The sequence below is a fragment of the Mustelus asterias genome, unplaced genomic scaffold, assembly GCF_964213995.1.
Source record: "Mustelus asterias unplaced genomic scaffold, sMusAst1.hap1.1 HAP1_SCAFFOLD_96, whole genome shotgun sequence".
In the NCBI taxonomy this organism is placed as follows: Eukaryota; Metazoa; Chordata; class Chondrichthyes; order Carcharhiniformes; family Triakidae; genus Mustelus; species Mustelus asterias.
In genome coordinates this window covers 401,572-414,896 of record NW_027590144.1, presented here as the reverse complement: position 1 = coordinate 414,896, position 13,325 = coordinate 401,572, and the positions used below count along the sequence as shown (strand labels likewise).

Below are 13,325 nucleotides of genomic sequence, written 5' to 3'. Positions count from 1 at the left end.
TCTTTCTATTGGTCCGGAGTTGCCGTCAATCAGTGCCCGGGCATTGTGATGTGGAGCATGCGCAGTGTCATTGCTGTCCTTGGCGCTTGTTTGTCCCGGAGAAGCGGAGTCAGCGTTAGGCGGTGGCTGGGAGGATTTGGAAACACTTTGTGGATCCGCAAACCCTTCAGAATCATTGTCAGCTCCCTGGTTTGCAGCTGCGGGGCTTCTCCCTCCCTCCCGGGAACAGGCCCAGGTTAACGGCCCCATCCTGGCTCAGCCACTGGAGGATGGTTCACATCAGAGGATGGGGGAGGGGGACAATAAATAAGAGGTTACACTTTGGCCTCAAATCAATGAGGACTCTGATCTCTGGGAAGGAAGGAAACCCTGGGAGGTGGGCGGGGAGGATTCACAAACACCCGCTGGAGGCCCCAACACCCCCAGTAAAAAGCTGCAGCTCCCGGGTTTGCAGCTTTTTCCCGGGAGGGAGTTGGGAAAGTTTTGTGGAGACAATTCCCGGCTGGTTCAGTTAGTGGTTCCTGGAGCTCAGAAACCCTGAGTTAGAATCCTGAACCCCACACTGGGTGGTTGTTTTATGAAATACTTTTTATTTATTAATCATTAAAGTATTAATTTGTTTTGAAAAATCATTTTATAGCATTTGTGAAAATGCCCATTGAAATAGCAATTCTCCCAAAGTATCTCATAGAATCCCTACAGTGCTGAAGGAGATTATTCGGCCCATCGAGTCTGCACCAACAACAATCCCACCTAAGCCGTCTTCCCATAACCCCACATATGTAACCTGCTAATCCCTCGAACCTACTCATCCCAGGACACTAAGGGGCAATTTAGCATAGCCAATGCACCTAACTGGCATATCTTTGGACGATGGGAGGAAACCGGAGCATCTGGAGAAAACCCACGCAGACATGGGGAGAACGGGCAGACTCCACACGGACAGTGACCCAAGTTGGGAATTGAACCCAGGTCCCTGGAGCTGTGAGGCAGCAGTGCTAACCACTGTGCTGCCGTCATTGCTGATGAGAATTTTAATTTACTGACTTGGGAATTAATTCTTGGGAATAGTCATTCTGAAAATGACCATTAAAATGTGTTTTAATTTACCCCATAATGCCAGAATTCAGTTTGCATTTCAAAATTGAATTGAGAATGCCGGGGAGGAAATGGTAAAATGAGGTTTGAGACACCAGCTGCAATTATTTTCTGTGACTGATGATACCTTTGTGCCTGTGCAGGAGGTCATTCCCCTGCTGTTGTGGCACAAATAAAATGGAGCCTTTCCTCGGAACAGGCCCATGTTAATGGTCACCGTGGTGTTTCATTGGTGAGCAGAGCACGTGTGCCCATTGTGGTAACAACAGAGTCAGTGGGGCTGCACGTCCCCTGACTTGGAAGGAAAATAATTGACTCCTTGATTGTACTCTCAATCTGTACATGGTCTGGAGGACTGAATCCAGCTGGAGGGAGAGGGAGCTGGGCTCAGAGTGGAGATGGGGCAATGAGTTTGATTTCAGCTCAGGGACAAGAGAGAGTGTGTGGGATGGGGATTACAGCTCAAGATAAATGAGATAGAGAAATGTTTTGTGGAAACTGAAATTGTCAGCTCTGAAGTAGTTTTTAAAAACTCTTTTTGCAGGGAACTACAAGAGGAGGATTCACAGACAGGAAACTCAAACTAAACTTCAGATCAAAGTCTGACAGAGCCATTCGATTCATCAAGACCTAAATATGATTGCTTTTGACAGTGGAGGGAGAAATCATTCTCTGTTTTGTCAGTGGAAGAAAATTTCAAAATTCAATGTGACAGAAAAAGAACTGAGACACACACACACAGCCAAGTGAGAGTGCTCCAGTGAACTGACTGTGGATAGAGCTTTAACCAGTTACACTGCCTGAAAAACATCACACCATTCACAGTGGGGAGAAACCATACACGTGGTCTGTATGTGGATGAGGCTTCAACTAATCATCCAACCTGGAGAGACAGAAGGATACCAGCACCATGGACAAACCGTGGAAATGTGAGGATTGTGGTAAAGGATTCAATTCTCCATCCCGGTTGGAAACCCATCGACACGGTCACATTGGGGCTGGGAAAATGGAGAAACCATGGAAATGTGATGATTGTGATAAAGGATTCAATTATCCATACTTGCTGGAAAACCATAGACACAGTCACACTGGAGAGAGGCCATTCATCTGTTCTGTGTGTGGGAAAGGATTCACTACCTCATCCCACCTGCTGTTACACCAGCGAACTCACACTGAGGAGAGGCCGTTCAGCTGCTCCACCTGTGGAAAGGGGTTCTCGTGTTCATCCAACCTCAGTGCACATCAGCGAGTTCACACTGGGGAGAGATCGTTCACCTGTTCCACATGTGGGAGGGAATTCACCAATTCATCCGGCCTCCTGTCACATCAGCGAATTCACACCGAGGAGAAGTCATTTATTTGCACATACTGTGGAAAGAGTTTCAGGCAGTTATCAATCCTCACTGCACATCAACGCACTCACACTGGGGAGAGACCATTCACTTCCTCCATGTGTGGGAAGGGATTCACTCAATCTGGCAGCCTGCATTTACATGAGCTCACCCACTCTGGGGAGAGGCCATTCACCTGCTCTGTGTGTGGGAAGGGATACACTCGGTCATCCCACTTGCTGTCACATCTGCAAGTTCACAATTGCCTGCAGGAGTTGGATTTTGCAGTTACTGCAGCTGTTAATCACATCCAGGATTGATAGTCTGACAATATTTGGTTTGTTTCTGCTGACATTAACAATCGCTACAACTGGCTGAAGTTTAATATTCTGAAATGTCACTGATTTTCAGGACTGCTGTGTCCCTTTTTAAAAGCAACATCTGTGATTTTTTTTAAAATACAGGAACTCTCAACAGGCTTGTTTATAATAATTGTGCATAGATCCCTGAAAGTTGGGAATCAAGTAGATAAGGTTGTTAAGAAGGCATATGGTGTCTTGGCGTTTATTGGTAGGGGGATTGAATTTAGGAGTCGTAGCGTTATGTTGCAACTGTACACAACTCTGGTGCGGCCGCACTTGGAGTACTGTGTGCAGTTCTGGTCCCCACATTACAGGAAGGATGTGGAGGCTTTGGAGAGGGTGCAGAGGAGGTTTACCAGGATGTTGCCTGGTATGGAGGGGAGATCCTATGAGGAGAGGCTGAGGGATTTGGGATTGTTTTCGCTGGAAAGGCGGCGGCTAAGAGGGGATCTTATTGAAACATATAAGATGATTAGAGGTTTAGATAGGGTGGATAGTGATAGCCTTTTTCCTCTGATGGAGAAATCCAGCACGAGGGGGCATGGCTTTAAATTGAGGGGGGGTAGTTATAGAACCGATGTCAGGGGTAGGTTCTTTACCCAGAGGGTGGTGAGGGATTGGAATGCCCTGCCAGCATCAGTAGTAAATGCGCCTAGTTTGGGGGCGTTTAAGAGATCCGTAGATAGGTTCATGGACGAAAAGAAATTGGTTTAGGTTGGAGGGTCACAGTTTTTTTTTTTAACTGGTCGGTGCAACATCGTGGGCCGAAGGGCCTGTTCTGCGCTGTAATGTTCTATGTTCTATGTTCTAATAAGTTTATGAACTTTTCCTGCAATCTTAAATTGCTGTTTGGTGCAAACTGTACAATTCAATGTCTGAAAGGTTCCACTGCTTAATATTTTCAATTAGAAATACTGACAATTCTTACTGACTTGCTCATTATTCACAGTGACACTTCCACGATCACATTTAATTATCAAGGGACATAACACAATGCACAGATACTTGTTAGTACTGAACTTGAATATTGCAGAAAAGAGAGACCTGTTGCTGAATCTCTTCATCATGCACTCATCAGGACAAACAGAAGAATGCCAAATGTCAAATGATCACAATTGGTGGACTCTCATTGACTTGAAGCATTACTGTAGGTTTTTCAAGCTTCTGGGAAATTCAAAACAGGTACAAGGCTTGAAAATTCTCCTTTTGTTTGCAGGAAAGGATCGCTGTGTATAAATGTAAGTTGCTTCTCGCAACTACAACTGAGCCATATTATGAACTCGACTGATTATCTTCAATTGATTCTGAATGTAGCTATTGGCACACTCAGGATTGTTCAGCAAGTGCTGCCCAATCTGTAATCACAGTAAACATTGTATTTTTGGTTTTGTGAGTGTGGGCTGCTGAAACAAATCACTACCTATTCTGACAAATCAAAGAACATGTTGTTTTATTCTATCCGCCACTCACTGGGATGTACAGCCCAGTACCCGGCACTGCACTGGCAAAGATATTCATAATGTGGAGATGCCGGCGTTGGACTGGGGTGAACACAGTAAGAGTTTTAACAACACCAGGTTAAAGTCCAACAGGTTTATTTGATACCAAATACCATTAGCTTTCGGAGTGCTGCTCCTTCGTCAGATGGAGTGGAAATGTGCTCTCAAACAGGGCACAGACACAAAATCAAGTTACACAATCCTGATTAGAATGCGAATCCCTACAACCAACCCTCTGGTTGACAGCAATGGGTGGGAGTGAGTATAAAATAAACCCGGACTACACCAGGTAATTGTTTTAATGTTCTCACAATCATAAAAAATCATAGCACCATGTTGGAAAACAGAATACTTTGGCTCAATCTTTGATCAATTTTGTTTGATTCAATATTTTGAGTGGCTTGTTGGATTGCTGGTTATTTTCTAACGGCAGCTCAGCATCATCATTTTGACCATAAACTCGGCCCCGGTGACTGCTGCATTTTTCCAGCACCTTCTGTTTTAATTTTAAGTGGAACCTTAATATCTGCCCAGTACACAGGCCAATTTATCTTTCTAGGGGTGAGTGTGTCTGAGAGGTATGCAACTAGAAAACATTTTCCATTCACCTCCTGCATTGCTGCAGTATATATACATTGTTCTCACTCTGCCAGCAGGGCTGTGGGATTAATTGGATAGATCTTAAAGACAGCCCGACTGGGCAGGATGAGCCAAATGGTTTCCATCTGTGATGTATCATTCCATAAAACAGAATATTTAGCATCAGGAGAAAGAAAGTGAAAGAAACCAATCTCTGTGGGATTTACCCAACCAGTATGAGCACCTTCAGGAGAGAAGAGAGAGAGAGGGAAACCAGTGGGAAAAGTTTTAAAAACTCGGGGTATTCCCACAGGAGAGCACTGGTTTAAATCAATTTTAGAAGTAGAGAATGGCAGCGCACAAATTCCGAGGAATGCATTTTTAAAAATTAATTGATCTTCATTGAACAAGATAATTTCCTATTATTGTCTTTGACAATGACGGCATTAGTTCCCAGGTGCCTTTGCGGGTGTGAAAGTGTCCTATTCATTCCACAGGAGCCTATTGCGCAGGTGCAGTCCTATGTCACGCGCGTGCGCAGTGTCACTTTGACCGCATCCGTGCGAGTGCGGGAGACGCTTTTATCCCTAGGTGAGTCTGTGGGGCTGCGGGAGAAATGGAGCCGGGAGTCGGGGGAGGGAGGGAGCTATGGTTTCACAAACATCCGCTGTAGGCCGCACGGCCCTAATAAGACCCTGCAGGTCCCGGGCTTCCAGCTCCCAAGCGTTTATCCCGGGAACAGGTCCCGGTTATCTGCCGCCATCTTGTTTCAGCGAGGAAGGAGAGCGCATGCGCTGCTGTCGGTGACGGGTCACAATGGGCGTGGTTTCAGGGGCTGGTTCAGAACCTCGATCTTCAGGGGGACAATAGGTAGCAGGGCGCATGCGCAGCTATCCAACAACATCAGAATAAGAATTCGGAACAGGAGCCCGTCATTCGGCCCATCGAGATTGCTGCATCATTCAATAAGATCATGTCTACTTTGCTCCCCCACCCCGTCCATACCCTTGACTTTCTTGTGGATCAGAACCTCAGCTTTGAATATATTCAATGACCTGCCTCCAATCCTCTCTGGTGAAGTCAGAGTTCCAAAGATCAACAACCCGCTGAGAGAAAAGATCTCTCTTCATCTTAATCTTAAATTTGAGATCCTTTATTTTTACTTGATTTCCACACCTGAGGAAACATCCTCTCAGCATCTACCTTGTCAAGCACCTTATATCATATGAATCATAGAATCCCTGCAGTGCAGAAGGAGTCCATTTGGCCCATTGAGCATACTGACCACAATCCCACCCAGGCCCCATCCCCACGCATTTGACACTAGGGTCAATTTATCATGGCCAATCCACCTGACCCACACATCTTTGGACTGTGGGAGGAAACGGGAGCACCTGGACGAAACCCACACAGACATGGAGAGAAAATGTGCAAACTCCACACAGACAGTGACCCAAGGCTGGAATTGAACCTGGGACCCTGGTACTGTGAGGCAGCAGTGCTAACCACCGTGCCGCCCTTAAATTCCCAGATGTAGCAATAACTTCTCAGTCCAAAGATGTGCGGGTTAGGTTGATTGGCCAGGTTAAAAATTGCCCCTTAGAATTCTGAGATGCGTAGGTTAGAGGGATTAGCGGGTAAATATGTGGGGGTAGGGGCTGGGTGGGATTGTGGTCGGTGCAGACTCGATGGGCCGAATGGCCTGCTTCTGCACTGTAGGGTTTCTATGTTTCTTCTAAACTCCAAAGAGTACAGGCCCAAGCTGCTCATCCTCAAAGACAAAACTCCTCATTTCAGGAATCAACCAACTGGATCTTCCTCGAAATGCCTCCACTGCAGTTTTGTCCCAGCTAAAGTAATTCTGTGCCAGATAAGAGGAGAGAATGTTTTGAATTTCTGTCCTGGACAGATGCTGATGGATTTTGGAAACTCCTTTTACAGGGGGTTAGAAGGGAAAGATTTACACACAGCAAACTCAGACCAAAATAAATTCTGTCCTGAATTTCTAACCTTGAATTACACCTATAACTTTTGTCATTTAGAACATAGAACAGTACAGCACAGAACAGGCCCTTCGGCCCACGATGTTGTGCCGAGCTTTGTCTGAAACCAAGATCAAGCTATCCCACTCCCTATCATCCTGGTGTGCTCCATGTGCCTTTCCAATAACCGCTTAAATGTTCCTAAAGTGTCTGACTCCACTATCACTGCAGGCAGTCCATTTCACACCCCAACCACTCGCTGCGTAAAGAACCTACCTCTGATATCCTTTCTATATCTCCCACTACGAACCCTATAGTTATGCCCCCTTGTAATAGCTCCATCCACCCGAGGAAATAGTCTTTGAACGTTCACTCTATCTATCCCCTTCATCATTTTATAAACCTCTATTAAGTCTCCGCTCAGCCTCCTCCACTCCAGAGAGAACAGCCCTAGCTCCCTCAACCTTTCCTCATAAGACCTACCCTCCAAACCAGGCAGCATCCTGGTAAATCTCCTATGCACTCTTTCCAGCGCTTCCACATCCTTCTTATAGTGAGGTGACCAGAACTGCACACAATATTCCAAATGTGGTCTCACCAAGGTCCTGTACAGTTGCAGCATAACCCCACGGCTCTTAAACTCCAACCCCCTGTAAATAAAAGCTAACACACTATAGGCCTTCTTCTTTACAGGGAGAAGATTTGAAGACTGCAACATTTTTCCTGGACATCAATCTCTCAGATCTTTGCAGCTGCAGACTCCAGCAGTAGATTTAAAATTTGAAAACAATGAAATTACTTTGGGGTGAGTGTTACTGGGCATTAATTTAAATTTAGTGCATTCTCTGATTCCATGGATCTCAGGCTGACTCCTTTGCCATGGATGGGGAGGCAATGGTGCAGTGATAATGTCATTGGATTAGTAATACAGGGATCCAGGGCAATGCACTGAGAACCCTGGGATCGAATCCCACAACTGCAGATGTTGAAATTTGTATTCAGTAAAAATCTAGAATTAGAAGTCCATTGATGACAATTGTCATGAAAATCCATCTGATTTAATAATGTCCTTTAAAGAAGGAAATTACCACATCCCCCAGCAATGCAAGCCACTCAGTTCAAGGGCAATGAGTTCTGGGCGATAGATGCTGACGCAGCCAGCACATAGAGTCATAGAGCACTACAGCACGGAAACAGGCCCTTGGGCCCAACTGATCCATGCCAACCATGGTGCCCTCCCAGCTAGTCCCAATTGCCCATGTTTGGCTCATATCCCTCTAATCTTTTCCAATCCATGGACTTATCCAAATGCTTTTTAAATGTTGCTATTGAACCTGCCTCAACCACTTTCTCTGGCAGCTCATTCCATGTACACACCACCCTCTGCATGAAGAAGTTGCCCCTCAGGTCCCTTTTAATCTTTTCCCTCTCACCTTAAACCTATGCCCTCCAGTTTTCAATTCCCCAACCCTGGGAAAAAGACTATGGGCCGGATTTTACCAAACCTTCGTGCCTGTTTTCAAGTGCGAAATCGCGGTAAAGTTGGGCATCGGGCCTATACCACGATCTGCGCCCGATTCCGAGCAGATCGCGGCTTTACCAACACCAGGGCCCACGCCTGAATCGGGCAGCCCGCCGATTTAAATGCATTTGCATGCATTTAAATCGACTTAATGAACCGCGCGCCCAACTCTACCGTCAAATCCCACTTTACCTTCTTCTGGCCCGACCCGCGTCCACGCTTTTACCTACCTGCAAAATAAAAGTCTGCATTCGCCGCAGCAGCCTCCAAAGAGCAGGGGTCAGAGACTGCAACGGCTCTCTGACCCAGGTCATCCTCTGGTCGGGGCGGGAGGGGGGTGGGAGGAGGAGTGGGAGTGTGACGTCTCATCCCCTGGGGGGAGGGGAGGAGAGGGGGTGTGACGTCTCATCCCCTGGGGGGAGGGGAGGAGAGGGAGTGTGATGTCTCATCCCCTGGGGGGAGGGGAGGAGAGGGGGTGTGACGTCTCATCCCCTGGGGGGAGGGGAGGAGAGGGGGTGTGATGTCTCATCCCCTGGGGGGGGGGGGGGGCGGGGAGAGGGGGTGTGACGTCTCATCCCCTGGGGAGGGGAGGAGAGGGGGTGTGACCGATCATCTGCTGGGGGGGTCCCCGCTGAACTTTAAAATATACAACTTTCTGAGGCACACAGCCAGCATTCAGACACACCTGTCAGGCTTTGTTTTCCAAGAGGGTGGCATTACAATTGCACAGTAAAAGAAACAATGAAGTATAAAATGTTGGACTCTGAAACTTATGCTACTCTGTCTAAATGTGCAGCATCCTTATCTCTGTTTTAAAGGATTGTCCCTTTAGCCTGAGGTTGTGCCTCTGTACTCTGTATTATCTGTACTGAAATCCATTTGCCAATCATCGACCCACTTCCCTAACTGATCAAGATCCCCCTGTAATTTTTCATAACCCTCTTTGTTATCAGCGATACCTCCTAATTTAGTATCGTCTGCAAACTTGCTAACCATGTTTTTTATGAATTTTTAAACGGCCATCCATTTCTCTGTTTCACCTCTGCCCTCCCTGATCAACTCTTTGCCATTGTCTACCTTCCTCTACCTCTAATAATGGGTGTATTTTAACTATTATTTCTGCAAGCTATGTCTTCATGAGGTTTTTACCACTTCACAACTCTATTCACTGCTGAGTTACCAGCTTAGTCTTACAATGTTCAGGAATTGTTCCTCTTCCACTGGAGATCATTTCCCTTCCACTTCTGAGCTTATATTGACCAACAAAATCTGATACATTTTTATTCCCTGTAATTCATTCTGCCCACCCTGAAACGTTAATTTTCTTTCTGTCTAAAAGGATGGTCTCTTTCCAAATGTTCACAATTAAAGGGCAGGAGATGGCTGACATTTAAGGGGACAGTAAATTAATATAGGACAGAGATATGTCTCGTGTTATTATATGGAACCCAGATTAGATATATTATTTATGTTTCTGTAATAAAATATATTTATTATTTCTTGCATTGTAATATAATACTGTAGCGATGTTATACATTTCCAGTCATAAAGTCATTACAGCACAGAAGGAATCCATTTGGTAACTCGAGTCCATGCTGACTCTCTGTATAACATTCCAGTCCCATTCCCACTCTATATCCCCATTCTCCTGAAAGTATTTCCTTCAAGTGCCCATCCACTTTCATTTTTAAATAGAATCCATAGATATGGATGGAGATTTACAACTTTTTGGGAATGAAATAGGAAACAATGTTCCATAGAAACTAGAATTGTCTGCTCTGAATTTCTATCCTATACTGACTGTGATGACTTTTGCAAACTCATTTCACAGGATTTTGAACGAGGAATCACAGGCAAAAATCTCAACCATCACGTCTAGACAGAGTCATATTCCTTGGGATCTGAATATCTTGTAATGTGGAACTGTAGCTACGTTATATATTTCCAGAAATCTCTTCCCTCAGAGGGTTGTTAGTCTTTTGGATTTCTCTTCCACAGGGACCAGTGGAGGCTGAGGATCATTGAATATATTCCAGTTAGACAGATCTTTGACTGACAAGGGTGTCAAGGGTTATGGGGAACAGACAAGAAGATGGAGCAAAAGCTAAGATGTGGGGGGATTTCTTCACTCAAGGATGTGGTAAAGCTTTGGAATTCTCAACCCCTGAGGACAGTGAAACCTCAGTCATCAACTATTTTCAAGAGAGAGATTGATTGGTTTCTAGATATTGAGGATATCAAGGGATATGGGTTTAGTGTGGGGAGAATGATGCTGAGGTAGATGAACAAATTATCTCATTGAATAGTTTAAAAGACTCGATGGGCCAAATGGCCGACTGCAGCTCCTATTTGTTATGGTCCCTGTGTCCAGGACAGGAAGCAGTGAGCCTGGATCTGTCAATCAGCCTCAATCAGCACCTTCAGGAGAATTGGGAGGGTGAATATTAGATACAGCAGAGTGAGAATGGAGGGAGAGTGTGTGGGATGGAGATTCACAGCTTTTTGGGACTGAAATAGGAAAGAATGTTCCATAGAAACTAGAATTGTCTGTTCTGAATTTCTATCCTGTACTGACACTGATGACTTTTGTAAACTTGTTTTACAGGATATTGAAAGAGGAATCACAGGCCGAAATCTCAAACGTCACGTCAGATCTGACAGAGTCATATTCCATGGGAGCTGAATATCATCGGACTTTGAATCTAGAAGGAGAAAAGGTTGTCCAGTCTGTTGATTTGAAAAGATTTCAAACATCAGTGTGACTGGAAAAGCACCAACACACTGCCACACTCGAGTGAGAGTCTTCCAGTGCACTGACTAAAGAGCTTTAACCAGTTACACAGCCTGAATAACTATAACATCATTCACAGCAGGGAGAGACTGTACCCGTGTTCTGTGTGTGGACGAGGCTTCAACTGATTGTCCACCCAAGAGAGAGGCAAGGACACCTGCACCATGGAGAAACCATGGAAATGTGGGGACTGTGGGAAGAGATACAGAGCCCCATCACAGCTGGAAGCTCATCGGCGCAGCCACACTGGGGAGAGGCCGTTCACCTGCTCTCAGTGTGGAGAGGGATTCACTCAGTTATCCCACCTGCGGTCACACCAGCGAGTTCACACTGGAGAGAGGCCGTTCACGTGTTCTCAGTGTGGGAAGGGATTCACTCGGTCATCCCATCTGCAGTCACACCAGCGAGTTCACACTGGGGAGAGGCTGTTCACCTGCTCTCAGTGTGGGAAGGGATTCTGTGATTCATCCAGCCTGCTGAGACACCAGCGAGTTCACACTGGGGAGAGGCCGTTCACCTGCTCTCAGTGTGGGAAGGGATTCACTCAGTCATCGAGCCTGCTGAGCCACCAGCGAGTTCACACTGGGGAGAGGCTGTTCACCTGCTCTCAATGTGAGAAGAGATTCACTCGATTATCCAGCCTGCGGATACACCAGCGAGTTCACACTGGGGAGAGGCCATTCACCTGCTCTCAGTGTGGGAAGAGATTCACTCGGTCATCCCACCTGCTGAGACACCAACGAGTTCACGAGTGATTCCAGCGGTTGGATTCTGCTGTTATTGTTTCTGCTCTCAGTTACATCCAGGACTGCATTTTGTTCATTCTCACAGTTGGTCAATGGGGAGGATGCTCTGATTGTGGGAAGGGATTCACTGATTCATCCGACGTGCTGAAACACCAGAGAATTCATAATAGGGAGAGGCCATTTATCTGCTCCGAGTGTGGGAAGGGATTTACTCAGTCATTCAACCTGCTAAAACACCAGCCAAGTCACACTGGAGAGAGGCCATTCACTTGCTCCAGTTGTGGGAAGGGATTTATTGATTCATCCAGCCTGCGGAGGCACCAGCGAGTTCACACCGGGGAGAGACCATTCACCTCCTCTGATTGTGGCAAGGGATTCAGTCAATCATCCAACCTGGTAAAGCACCAGCGAATTCACACTGGGGAGAGACCATTCACCTGCTCTGATTGTGGTAAGAGATTCAGTCAATCATCCAACCTGGTAAAGCACCAGCGAATTCACACTGGGGACAGGCCATTCACCTGCTCAGTGTGTGGGAAGGGATTCACTCAGTCACCTCACCTGCGGAAACACCATCATGTTCACGAGTGACTGCAAGGACTGAATTTTGCTGTTAATCACATCGAGGTCCCAACCATTTTCATTGGTGTCTGTTTCTGCTGATGTTAATAAACCCTGGCCCAGTTGTAAGATTTGTATTGTGGATTGTCTTGTCTGAGTCCTGAACTCGTAAATAAAAACAAGAAGTGCTGTAAAAACTCAGCAGGTCTGACAGCATCTCTGGAGAGAGAAACAGAGCTAATGTTTTGACACTGAAGAAGAGTCACATTCAACTGGAAACATTAACTGTTCCTGTCTTTACAGATTCTGTCAGACTTACTGAGATTTTGCAGCAACTTCTGCTTTTAGAATGACGGTGAATGCTGGATACATGAATCAGAGATTGGTGTAAAACTGGGATCTGCTCCTAAATGAAAGTGAAACAGCAGGTTAAAGTTTCCAGTCTGAAAAGTACTATGGTTGTTATACTATATATACCATTTTAAGGCTGGTTTTAACTCATTTAAAATAAACCTATTTAAAATATATTTGTTAAAGTCAGTATTAAAATACTAGTTGGATGAGTTCACAGGAGCCTGTTAACCACTTGGACAATTATTCAACAAACATTGGATTTCCAGATAGAGAAGAAGCTGCAGTTTGTTTGCAGGAATTCCCTGTTTTATTGATGTGTGTGTGTTAGACATCAGGATAACTAAAAATACACAAACCTGGACATCAATGGTGATCTGATTGACAGTTACTCTGGGAATCACTCCCACTGTGAAACTTCAGCACTGACACTGCTGAATGTTGTCGGCTCAGGGAGTGGGACCTCCAGGAGTGGACTGTAAAAAAGCTGGGTTTCAGTATCC

General features: G+C 45.7%; 1 protein-coding gene and 1 pseudogene across 1 annotated transcript in view; one reads left to right on the top strand and one right to left on the bottom strand.

Moving 5' to 3' along the window:
* Positions 1–13,325, bottom strand: part of LOC144484227 (uncharacterized) — a 145,851-nt gene that overhangs the window by 16,565 nt on the left and 115,961 nt on the right. The gene's annotated exons all lie outside the window — the stretch shown is intronic.
* LOC144484225 (uncharacterized) lies at positions 3,857–12,501 on the top strand (annotated as a pseudogene).